Raw genomic sequence first — 12,960 nt, forward strand, 5'->3', positions numbered from 1 at the left:
CGGGAGACGCTAAGGCTGCTGCTGCCGCCACCAAGGGGCCTGTGTGCGAGCACAGGTCACTATCCATAACCCCCTTCCAGGGAGCCTGTGCAGCCTGCCACTGCCAGGGTCCCGGGATCCAGGGACAACTTCCCCGGGAGAACGCACGGCGCGCCTCAGGCTGGTGCAACGTCATGCCGGCCTCTGCCACCGCAGGCTTGCCCCACACTCCGTGCCCCTCCCTCCCCCCTGGCCTGAGCGAGCCACAGCCCCCGAATCAGCTGCTCCTTTAACCCCATCCTGTCTGAGCGAAGAACAGATGCCCTCAGGCCACCTACACGCAGAGGCGGGGCCAAATCCGAAGCTGAGCCCCTGGGAGCTGTGAGAACAAAGAAGAGAAAGGGAAATCTCTCCCAGCAGCCTCAGAAGCAGCGGATTAAAGCTCCACAATCAACTTGATGTACCCTGCATCTGAGCAATACCTGAATAGACAAAGAATCATCCCAAATTGAGGAGGTGGACTTTGGGAGCAAGATTTATGATTTTTTCCCCTTTTCCTCTTTTTGTGAGTGTGTATGTGTGTGCTTCTCTGTGAGACTTTGTCTGTATAGCTTTGCTTCCACCATTTGCCCTAAGGTTCAATCTGTCCTTTTTTTTTTTTAAATAATTATTTTTTAACTTAATAACTTTATTATAACTTATTTTATTTTATCTTCTTTCTTTCTTTTTTCCTTCCTTCCCTCCTTCCTTCCTTCCTTCCTGCAACCGTCCCTCCCTCCCTCCCTCCTTTCTTTCTTTCCTTTTTTTCTTCCTTCCTTCCTGCTGTTCTTTCTTTCTTCCTATTTCTACTAACTTTTTCTCGCTACTTTTTCTCCCTTTTATCCTGAGCCATGTGGATGAAAGACTCTTGGTGCTCCAGCCAGGCATCAGCGCTGTGCCTCGGAGGTTGGAGATCCAACTTCAGGACACTGGTCAACAAAAGACCTCCCAGCTCCACATAATATCAAACAGTGAAAATCTCCCAGAGACCTCCATCTTAACACCAGCACCCAGCTTCACTCAATGACCAGCAAGCTACAGTGCTGGACAACCTATGCCAAACAACTAGCAAAACAGGAACACAACCCCACCCATTAGCAGAGAGGCTGCCTAAAATCATAATAAGGCCCCAGACACCCCAACACACACCACCAGACGTGAACCTGCCCACTAGAGAGACAAGATCCAGCCTCATCCACCACAACACAGGCACTAGTCCCCTCCACCAGGAAGCCTACACAACCCACTGAACCAACCTTAGCCACTGGAGACAGACACCAAAAACAAGGTGAACTACGAACCTGCAGCCTGCAAAAAGGAGACCCAAACACAGTAAGATAAGCAAAATGAGAAGACAGACACACCGCAGATGAAGGAGCAAGATAAAAACTCACCAGACCTAACAAATGAAGAGGAAATAGACAGTCTACCTGAAAAAGAATTCAGAATAATGATAGTAAAGATGACCCAAAATCTTGGAAACAGAATATGCAAAATGCAAGAAACATTTAACAAGGACCTAGAAGAACTAAAGATGAAACAAACAACAATGAACAACAAAATAAATGAAATGAAAAATACTCTAGATGGGATCAACAGCAGAATAACTGACGCAGAAGAATGGATAAGTGACCTGGAAGATAAAATAGTGGAAATAACTACTGCAGACCAGAATAAAGAAAAAAGAATGAAAAGAACTGAGGACAGTCTCAGAGACCTCTGGGACAACATTAAATGCACCAACATTCGCATTATAGGGGTTCCAGAAGAAGAAGAGAAAAAGAAAGGGACTGAGAAAATATTTGAAGAGATTATAGTTGAAAACTTCCCTCATATGGGAAAGGAAATAGTTAATGAAGTCCAGGAAGCACAGAGAGTCCCATACAGGATAAATCCAAGGAGAAACCCACCAAGACACATATTAATCAAACTGTCAAAAATTGAATACAAAGAAAGCATATTAAAAGCAGCAAGGGAAAAAGAACAAATAACACACAAGGGAAACCCCATCAGGTTAACAGCTGATCTTTCAGCAGAAACTCTGCAAGCCAGAAGGAAGTGGCAGGACATTTTTAAAGTGATGAAGGAGAAAAACCTGCAACCAAGATTACTCTACCCAGCAAGGATCTCATTCAGATTTGATGGAGTAATTAAAACCTTTACAGACAAGCAAAAGCTGAGAGTTCAGCACCACCAAACCAGCTTTACAACAAATGCTAAAGGAACTTCTCTAGGCAAGAAACACAAGAGAAGGAAAAGACCTACAATAACGAACCCAAAACAATTTACAAATGGGAATAGGAACATACATATCGATAATTACCTTAAATGTAAATGGACTAAATGCTCCTACCAAAAGACACAGATTGGCTGAATGGATACAAAAACAAGACCCATATATATGCTGTCTACAAGGGATGCACTTCAGACCTAGAGACACACATAGACTGAAAGTGAGGGGAAAAAGATATTCCATGCAGGGCTTCCGCGGTGGTGCAGTGGTTCAGAGTCCGCCTGCCGATGTAGGGGACACGGGTTCGTGCCCTGGTCCGGGAAGATCTCACATGCCGTAGAGCGGCTGGGCCCGTGAGCCATGGCTGCTGAGCCTGCGTATCCAGAGCCTGTGCTCCACAACAGGAGAGGCCACAACAGTGAGAGGCCCATGTAAAGTTAAAAAAAAAAAAAAAAAAAAAAAAGATATTCCATGCAAATGTCAATCAAAAGAAAGCTGGAGTAGCAATTCTCATATCACACAAAATAGACTTTGAAATAAAGACTATTAGAAGAGACAAAGAAGGACACTACATAATGATCAAGGGATCGATCCAAGAAGAAGATATAACAATTGTAAATATTTATGCACCCAACATAGGAGCACCTCAATACATAAGGCAAATACTAACAGCCATAAAAGGGTAAATCAACAGTAACACATTCATAGTAGGGGACTTTAACACCCCACTTTCACCAATGGACACATCATCCAAAATGAAAATAAAGAAACACAAGCTTTAAATGATACATTATACAAGATGGACTTAACTGATATTTATAGGACACTCCATCCAAAAACAACAGAATACACATTTTTCTCAAGTGCTCATGGAATATTCTCCAGGATAGATCATATCTTGGGTCACAAATCAAGCCTTGGTAAATTTAAGAAAATTGAAATTGTATCAGGTATCTTTTCGGACCACAACACTATGAGACTAGATATCAATTACAGGAAAGGATCTGTAAAAAATACAAACACATGGAGGCTAAATGATACACTGGTTAATAACAAAGTGATCACTGAAGAAATCAAAGAGGAAATCATAAAAAACACCTGGAAACAAATGAGAATGGAGACATGAAGACCCATAACTTATGGGATGCAGCAAAAGCAGTTCTAAGAGGGAAGTTTATAGCAATACAAGCCCACCTTAAGAAAAAGAAAAAGGAAACATCTCGAATAAACAACCTAACCTTGTACCTAGCAATTAGAGAAAGAACAAAAAAACCCCAAAGTTAGCAGAAGGAAAGAAATCATAAAAATCAGATCAGATATAAATGAAAAAGAAATGAAGGAAACAATAGCAAAGATCAATAAAACTAAAATATGGTTCCTTGAGAAGATAAAATAGATAAACCATTAGCCAGATTCATCAAGAAAAAAAGGGGGAAGACTCATACCAATAGAATTAGAAATGAAAAAGGAGAAGTAACAACTGAAACTGCAGAACTACAAAAGATCATGAGAGATTACAACAAGCAACTCTATGCCAATAAAATGGACAACACGGAAGAATTGGACAAATTCTTATTAAAGCACAACCTACTGAGACTGAAACAGGAAGAAATAGAAAATATGAACAGACCGATCACAAGCACTGAAATTGAAACTGTGATTAAAAATCTTCCAACAAATAAAAGCCCAAGATGGCTTCACAGGTGAATTCTATCAAACATTTAGAGAAGAGCTAACACCTATCCTTCTCAAACTCTTCCAAAATATAGCAGAGAGAGGAACACTCCCAAATTCATTCTACGAGGCCACCATCACCTTGATACCAAAACCAGACAAGGATGTCACAAAGAGAAAACTACAGGCCAATATCACTGATGAACATAGATGCAAACATCCTCAACAAAATACTAGCAAACAGAATCCAACAGTCCATTAAAAGGATCATACACCATGATCAAATGGGGTTTATTCCAGGAATGCAAGGATTCTTCAATATACGCAAATCTATCAATGTGATAAACCATATTAACAAACTGAAGGAGAAAAACCATATGATCATCTCAATAGATGCAGAGAAAGCTTTTGACAAAATTCAACACCCATTTATGATAAAAACCCTGCAGAAAGTAGGCATAGAGGGAACTTTCCTCAACATAATAAACGCCATATATGACAAGCCCACAGCCAACATCATCCTCAATGGTGAAAAACTGAAAGCATTTCCACTAAAATCAGGAACAAGACAAGATTGCCCACTCTCATCACTCTTATTCAACATAGTTTTGGAAGTTTTATCCACAGCAATCAGAGAAGAAAAGGAAATAAAAGGAATCCAAATAAGAAAAGAGGAAGTAAAGCTGTCACTGTTTGCAGATGACATGATACTATACATAGAGAATCCTAAAGATTCTACCAGAAAACTACTAGAGCTAATCAATGAATTTGGTAAAGTAGCAGGATACAAAATTAATGCACAGAAATCTCTGGCATTCCTATATACTAATGATGAAAAATCTGAAATTGAAAACAAGAAAACACTCCCATTTACCATTGCAACAAAAAGAATAAAATATCTAGGAATAAACCTACCTAAGGAGACAAAAGACCTGTATGAAGAAAATTATAAGATGAAAGAAATTAAAGGTGATACAAATAGATGGAGAGATATACCATGTTCTTGGATTGGAAGAATCAACATTGTGAAAATGACTCTATTACCCAAAGCAATCTATAGATTCAATGCAATCCCTGTCAAACTACCACTGGCATTTTTCACAGAACTAGAACAAAAAATTTCACAATTTGTATGGAAACACAAAAGACCCCGAATAGCCAAAGCAATCTTGAGAATGAAAAAAGGAGCTTGAGGAATCAGGCTCTCTGACTTCAGACTATTCTACAAAGCTACAGTAATCAAGACAGTATGGTACTGGCACAAAAACAGAAAGATAGATCAATGGAACAGGATAGAAAGCCCAGAGATAAACCTACGTACATATGGACACCTTATCTTTGATAAAGGAGGCAGGAATGTACAGTGGAGAAAGGACAGCCTCTTCAATAAGTGGTGCTGGGAAAACTGGACAGATACATGTAAAAGTATGAGATTAGATCACTCCCTAACACCATACACAAATATAAGCTCAAAATGGATTAAAGACCTAAATGTAAGGCCAGAAACTATCAAACTCTTAGAGGGAAACATAGGCAGAACACTCTATGACATAAATCACAGCAAGATCCTTTCTGACCAACCTCCTAGAGAAATGGAAATAAAAACAAAAATAAACATATGGGACCTAATGAAACTTCAAAGCTTTTGCACAGCAAAGGAAACCATAAACAAGACCAAAAGATGACCCTCAGAATGGGAGAAAATATTTGCAATTGAAGCAACTGACAAAGGATTAATCTCTAAAATTTACAAGCAGCTCATGCAGCTCAATAAGAAAACAACAAACAACCCAATCCAAAAATGGGCAGACCTAAATAGACATTTCTCCAAAGAAGATATACAGACTGCCAACAAACACATGAAAGAATGCTCAACATCATTAATCATTAGAGAAATGCAAATCAAAACTACAATGATATCATCTCACACCAGTCAGAATGGTCATCATCAAAAAAATCTAGAAACAATAAATGCTGGACAGGGTGTGGAGAAAAGGGAACACTCTTGCACTGCTGGTGGGAGTGTGAATTGATTCAGCCACTATGGAGAACAGTATGGAGGTTCCTTAAAAAACTACAAATAGAACTACCATATGACCCAGCAATCCCACTACTGTGCATAGAACCTGAGAAAACCTAAATTCAAAAAGAGTCATGTACCAAAATGTTCATTGCAGCTCTATTTACAATAGCCCGGAGATGGAAACAACCTAAGTGCCCATCATTGGATGAATGGATAAAGAAGATGTGGCACATATATACAATGGAATATTACTCAGCCAGAAAAAGAAATGAAATTGGGCTATTTGTAATGAGGTGGATAGACCTAGAGTCTGTCATACAGAGTGAAGTAAGTCAGAAAGAAAAACACATATACTGTATGCTAACACATGTATATGGAATTTAAGAAGAACCTAGGGTAAGAGAGGAATAAAGACACAGACCTACTGGAGAACGGACTTGAGGATATGGGGAGGGGGAAGGGTGAGCTGTGACAGGGCGAGAGAGAGTCATGGACATATACACACTAAAAAACGTAAGGTAGATTCCTAGTGCGAAGCAGCCGCATGGCACAGGGATATCGGCTCAGTGCTTTGTGACCGCCTGGAGGGGTGGGATAGGGAGGGTGGGAGGGAGGGAGATGCAAGAGGGAAGAGATATGGGAACATATGTATATGTATATCTGATTCACTTTGTTATAAAGCAGAAACTAACACACCATTGTAAAGCAATTATACCCCAATAAAGATGTAAAAAAAAAAAAACATTATTAGTAATAAGAATGTCTATACCTCTTAGAATCTCCACCATATAATCCAGTACTTCATTATGAACTGTATTGAATTCTGTTGTTTCATAAGTAAATATTTGTCTTTCCACCTAAAAGTTAAATTTCTTTTAACTTTTTAAACTTCTTTTAATTATGAGGCAAACTCCATTCCTCATATTAAACCTAAACTGTCATTTCTCATGACATCACCATTTTTGACTGACAGGATTAGTAAAATATTAAAACAGCAAAAACAAACAAACAAAAAATCATATCAGAAATAAATGAAAAAGAAAAGTAGGAAATGATAGCAAAGATCAATATAACTGAAATCTGGTTCCTTGAGAAGATAAACAAAATAGATAAAACATTAGCCAGATTCATCAAGAAAAAAAGGGAGAAGACTCAAATCAATAGAATTAGAAATGAAAAAGGAGAAGTAACAACTGAAACTGCAGAAATACAAGAGATCATGAGAGATTATTACAAGCAACTCTATGCCAATAAAATGGACAACCTGGAAGAAATGGACAGATTCTTAGAAATGCACAACTTGCCAAGACTGAATCAGGAAGAAATAGAAAATATGAACAGACCAATCACAAGCACTGAAATTGAAACTGTGATTAAAAATCTTCCGACAAACAAAAGCCCAGGACCAGATGGCTTCACAGGTGAATTCTATCAAACATTTAGAGAAGAGCTAACACCTACCCTTCTCAAATTCTTCCAAAATATAGCAGAGGGAGGAACACTCCCAAATTCATTCTGCGAGGCCACCATCACCTTGATACCAAAACCAGACAAGGATGTCACAAAGAAAGAAAACTACAGGCCAATATCACTGATGAACATAGATGCAAACATCCTTCACAAAATACTAGCAAACAGAATCCAACAGCGCATTAAAATTTCATACACCATGATCAAGTGGGGTTTATTCCAGGAATGCAAGGATTCTTCAATATATGCAAATTATGTGATACCAATATTAACAAATTGAAGGAGAAAAACCATATGATCATCTCAATAGATGCAGAAGAAAGCTTTTGACAAAATTCAACACCCATTTATGATAAAAACCTTGCAGAAAGTAGGCACAGAGGGAACATCCTCAACATAATAAAGGCCATATATGACAAACCCACAGCCAACATCATCCTCAATGGTGAAAAACTGAAAGCATTTCCACTAAGATCAGGAACAAGACAAGGTTGCCCACTCTCATCACTCTTATTCAACATAGTTTTGGAATTTTTAGCCACAGCAATCAGAGAAGAAAAGGCAATAAAAGGAATCCAAACTGGAAAAGAAGAAGTAAAGCTGTCACTGTTTGCAGATGACATGATACTATACATAGAGAATGCTAAAGATGCTACCAGAAAACTACTAGAGCTAATAATTGAATTTGGTAAAGTAGCAGGATACAAAATTAATGCACAGAAATCTCTGGCATTCCTATATACTAATGATGAGAAATCTGAAAGTGAAATCAAGAAAACACTCCCATTTACCATTGCAACAAAAAATCTAGGTATAAACCTACCTAAGGAGACAAAAGACCTGTATGCAGAAAATTATAAGACATTGATGAAAGAAATTAAAGATGATACAAATAGATGAGAGATATACCACATTCTTGGATTGGAAGAATCAAAACTGTGAAAATGACTCTATTACCCAAAGCAATCTACAGATTCAATGCAATCCCTATCAAACTACCACTGGCATTTTTCACAGAACTAGAACAAAAAATTTCACAATTTGTATGGAAACACAAAAGACCCCTAATAGCCAAAGCAATCTTGAGAACAAAGAACAGAGCTGGAGGAATCAGGGTCTCTGACTTCAGACTATACTACAAAGCTACAGTAATCAAGACAGTATGGTACTGGCACAAAAACAGAAATATCAATGGAACAGGATAGAAAGCCCAGAGATAAACCCATGCACATATGGGCACCTTATCTTTGATAAAGGAGGCAGGAATGTACAGTGGAGAAAGGACAGCCTCTTCAATAAGTGGTGCTGGGAAAACTGGACAGGTACATGTAAAATTATGAGATTAGTTCTCTCCCTAACACCATACACAAATATAAGCTCAAAATGGATGAAAGACCTAAATGTAAGCACAGAAACTATCAAACTCTTAGAGGGAAACATAGGCAGGACACTCTATGACGTAAGTCACAGCAAGATCCTTTTTGACACACCTCCTAGAGAAATGGAAATAAAAACAAAAATAAACAAATGGGACCTAATGAAACTTCAAAGCTTTTGCACAGCAAAGGAAACCATAAACAAGACCAAAAGATGACCCTCAGAATGGGAGAAAATATTTGCAAATGAAGCAACTGACAAAGGATTAATTTCCAAAATTTACAAGCAGCTCATGCAGCTCAATAACAAAAAAGCAAACAAGCCAATCCAAAAATGGGCAGACCTAAATAGACATTTCTCCAAAGAAGATATACAGACTGCCAACAAACACATGAAAGAATGCTCAACGTCAATAATCATTAGAGAAATGCAAATCAAAACTACAATGAGATATCATCTCACACCAGTCAGAATGGCCATCATCAAAAAAATCTAGAAACAATAAATGCTGGACAGGGTGTGGAGAAAAGGGAACACTCTTGCACTGCTGGTGGGAGTGTGAATTGATTCAGCCACTATGGAGAACAGTATGGAGGTTCCTTATAAAACTACAAATAGAACTACCATATGACCCAGCAATCCCACTACTGTGCATATACCCTGAGAAAACCATAAATCGAAAAGAGTCATGGGGCTTCCCTGGTGGCACAGTGGTTCAGAGTCCACCTGCTGATGCAGGGTACACGGGTTTGTGTCCTGGTCTGGGAATATCCAACATGCCGCGGAGCGGCTGGGCCCGTGAGCCATGGCTGCTGAGCCTGCGCATCCAGAGCCTGTGCTCCGCAACGGGAGAGGCCGCAGCAGTGAGAGGCCCCTGTACCGCAAAAAAAAAAAAAAAAAAGTCATGTACCAAAATGTTCATTGCAGCTCTATTTACAATAGCTTGGAGATGGAAACAACCTAAGTGCCCAGCATCGGATGAATGGATAAAGAAGATGTGGCACATATATACAATGGAATATTACTCAGCCAGAAAAAGAAACGAAATTGAGCTATTTGTAATGAGGCTGATAGACCTAGAGTCTGTCATACAGAGCGATGTAAGTCAGAAAGAGAAAAACAAATACCGTATGCTAACACATAGATATGGAATTTAAGAAAAAAAATGTCATGAAGAACCTAGGGGTAAGACAGGAATAAAGACACAGACCTACTAGAGAACGGACTTGAGGACATGGGGAGGGGGAAGGGTGAGCTGTGACAAAGCGAGAGAGAGGCAAGGACATATATACACTAACAAACATAAGGTAGATAGCTAGTGGGAAGCAGCCGCATAGCACAGGGAGATCAGTTCGGTGCTTTGTGACCGCCTGGAGGGGTGGGATAGGGAGGGTGGGAGGGAGGGAGACGCAAGAGGGAAGAGATATGGGAACATATGTATATGTATAATTGATTCACTTTGTTATAAAGCAGAAACTAACACACCATTGTAAAGCAATTATACCCCGATAAAGACGTTAGAAAATAAAAATAAAATAAATAGTAACAAATGTAGATAACCCACGAGCTTCACCACACTGGGGTAGTCCAGGAGAGATTCCAGGCAAATGCAGAAGGTATTCTGCAACATCTAAGCTCATCTTAGACACACAACCAGTGTTTCCAACAGAGAAAGTACCTCAAAGATGGTTAGAGTCCCACAAGGGACTCATTGCTACTTAAATGTCTGCCCCATAGGAAGAGGCACTGATAAAACTGTAAGATAATAAAAGTGGCAACTCACAGGCCTATCTCTGTTCTTTTTGTCCTATTTTGGCGGGAAGTAGGTGGATAAGATTGAGATTTTTGAAACATGGCTTTTGAGTCAAAGAAGGAAAATTATGTTCTCTTCGCTGTAATAAAAAGTGCACAGCAACATTCCAAGGGGAAAAGGGGCAAAGGAAACTAGAAAATCAATATGCACAGAAACACAACTAATCAATACATAAGAAAATATTAAAGTCAACGAAGTGCAAAGATATTTTCCATTTAATAAGCATTACTGAGGAATTTCTATATATTCTATCCATACTTTTTCTGTTATCTCTCCCACTTAAAAAATGTACAAACAAAACTTTTTCTCTTCTTCAATAAAATGCCTCATGTCTCCTGTCCTTTTTCTACTGGGTTATTTGCCTGTCCTTACCACTCTGTACATGCTATTCATATATTCATGATTCTAATCCTTTGTTGGGTATCTGCTGAAAATTTCTCTAAGGTGTCTTTAATGAGACAGGGTTAATTTGAATAAAGCCACACTTTGCCATTATTTTCCCTTATAAGTGTGTTTGGTTTCTTAAAGAATTCCTTGGTTCAAAATTGAAAAGTACTTATGCATATTATTATCGCAAACAATTTAGTTTATTTAATTTTTCTTATATTTTTGATTTTTAAAATTCAGGTATAACTGACATAATATTCTATTAGCTTCAGGTGTACAAAATAATGATTTGATAGTTGTATACACTGCAAAAGGATCAACACAATGAGTATATTTAACATTTATCACCATATGTTGTTACAAAACTTTTTTTTTTTCTTTTGAGGAGGATTTTTAAGATCTAGTCTCTTAGCAACTTCCAAATATGCAATACAGTATTATTAACTGTAGCCATCAAGGAGTACCTTACATCCCCATGACTTATTTTATAGCTGGAAGTTTCTACCTTTTGACCCCCTTCACACATTTGTTCACTTCCCATCCACCTCTGGCAACCACTAATTTGTTCTCTGAACCTATGAGCTTGTGTGTGTTTAATTCCACATATCAGTGAGATTATATATTTGTCTGTCTTATTTCACTTAGCATAAAGCCCTCAATGTTCATCCATGCTGTCTATGCAAATGACAAGATTTATTTTTTAGTGATCAAGACTGAATATTTCATTGTTTGTATGTATATATATTGTATATATATTTCCCAGATATACATGTATACATTTCCCACATCTTTTTTATCCATACATCCACTGATGGACACTTTGGTTGTCCCAAACCTTGGCTATTACAAATGATGCTGCAAAGAATACTTAACTTCAAATTAGAGTTTTCATTTTCTTTGGAAAAAAACCCAGAGGAGAAACTGGTGGATTATATGGCAAGTCTATTTTTAATTTCTGGATACAGCTCCATAATGTATTTACATTCCCACCAACAGTGCACATGGATTCCCCTTTTCCCATATCCTTATCAACACTTATCTTGTATCTTCTTGATAGGCATACTAAGGATGTCAGATGATAGCTCATTATAGTTTTGATTTGCACTTCCTAATAATTTGTGATGTTAAGCAACTTTTCATGTACCTGTTGGCCATGTCTTTTTTGAGTAAAAAAAAAACAAAAAAAAGGTCTATTCAAATCTTCTACCCAATTTTTAACTGAATTGCTTGATCTTGACTATTGAGTTTTATGTACATGTATTTATATATTTTTTATCTACCTTTACATATCCTGCATATTAACTCCTTAACAAATATATGATTTACAAATATTTTCTCCCATTCAGTAAATTACATTTACAATTTTTTCATGATTTCCTTTGCTATGCAAAAGCTGTTTAGTTGGACATAGTCCTACTTATTTATTTTTGTTCTTGCCACCTTTGCTGTGGCATCAAATCCAAAAAATTACTGGGAAGACCAATGTTAAGGAGCTTACCACTCATATTTTCTTTTAGAACTTTTATGGTTTCAGGTCTTACATTCAATGGATTCTTTAATCCATTCTGGGTTAATTTTTGTATATGGTCTAAGACATAAGTCCCCTTTTTTTCTTTTACATGTGGTTGTCCAGGTTTCTCAAGACAATTCATGCAAAAGACTGTCCTTTTCCCATTGTATATTCTTGGCTCTTTTCTTATAAAATAATTTAGCCATGTATGCATGAGTTTTTTGGGGGCTCTCTGTTCAGTTTCACTGATCTATGTGTCTGTTTTTATGACAATAACACACTGATTACTATAGCTTTGTAGTACAGTTTGAAATCAGGGAGCAAGATGCCTCCAGCTTGTTTTTCCTTTATAAGTTTGCTTTGATTATTCAGGGTCTTCTGTGATTACATCAAAAAAAACTAAGGTTGTTTGTTCTATTTCTGTAAAAAAAAATGCCATTGGTATTTTCATACCA

The 12,960-nt window shown here is 37.9% G+C and overlaps 1 protein-coding gene across 2 annotated transcripts in view; it reads right to left on the reverse strand.

Annotated features, from left to right (window-relative positions):
* Positions 1 to 12,960, reverse strand: part of LOC309978882 (gamma-taxilin-like) — a 60,747-nt gene that overhangs the window by 25,810 nt on the left and 21,977 nt on the right. The gene's annotated exons all lie outside the window — the stretch shown is intronic.

Source organism: Leucopleurus acutus (genome assembly GCF_964270905.1).
Source record: "Leucopleurus acutus genome assembly, chromosome: Y".
Taxonomy (NCBI): domain Eukaryota; kingdom Metazoa; phylum Chordata; class Mammalia; order Artiodactyla; family Delphinidae; genus Leucopleurus; species Leucopleurus acutus.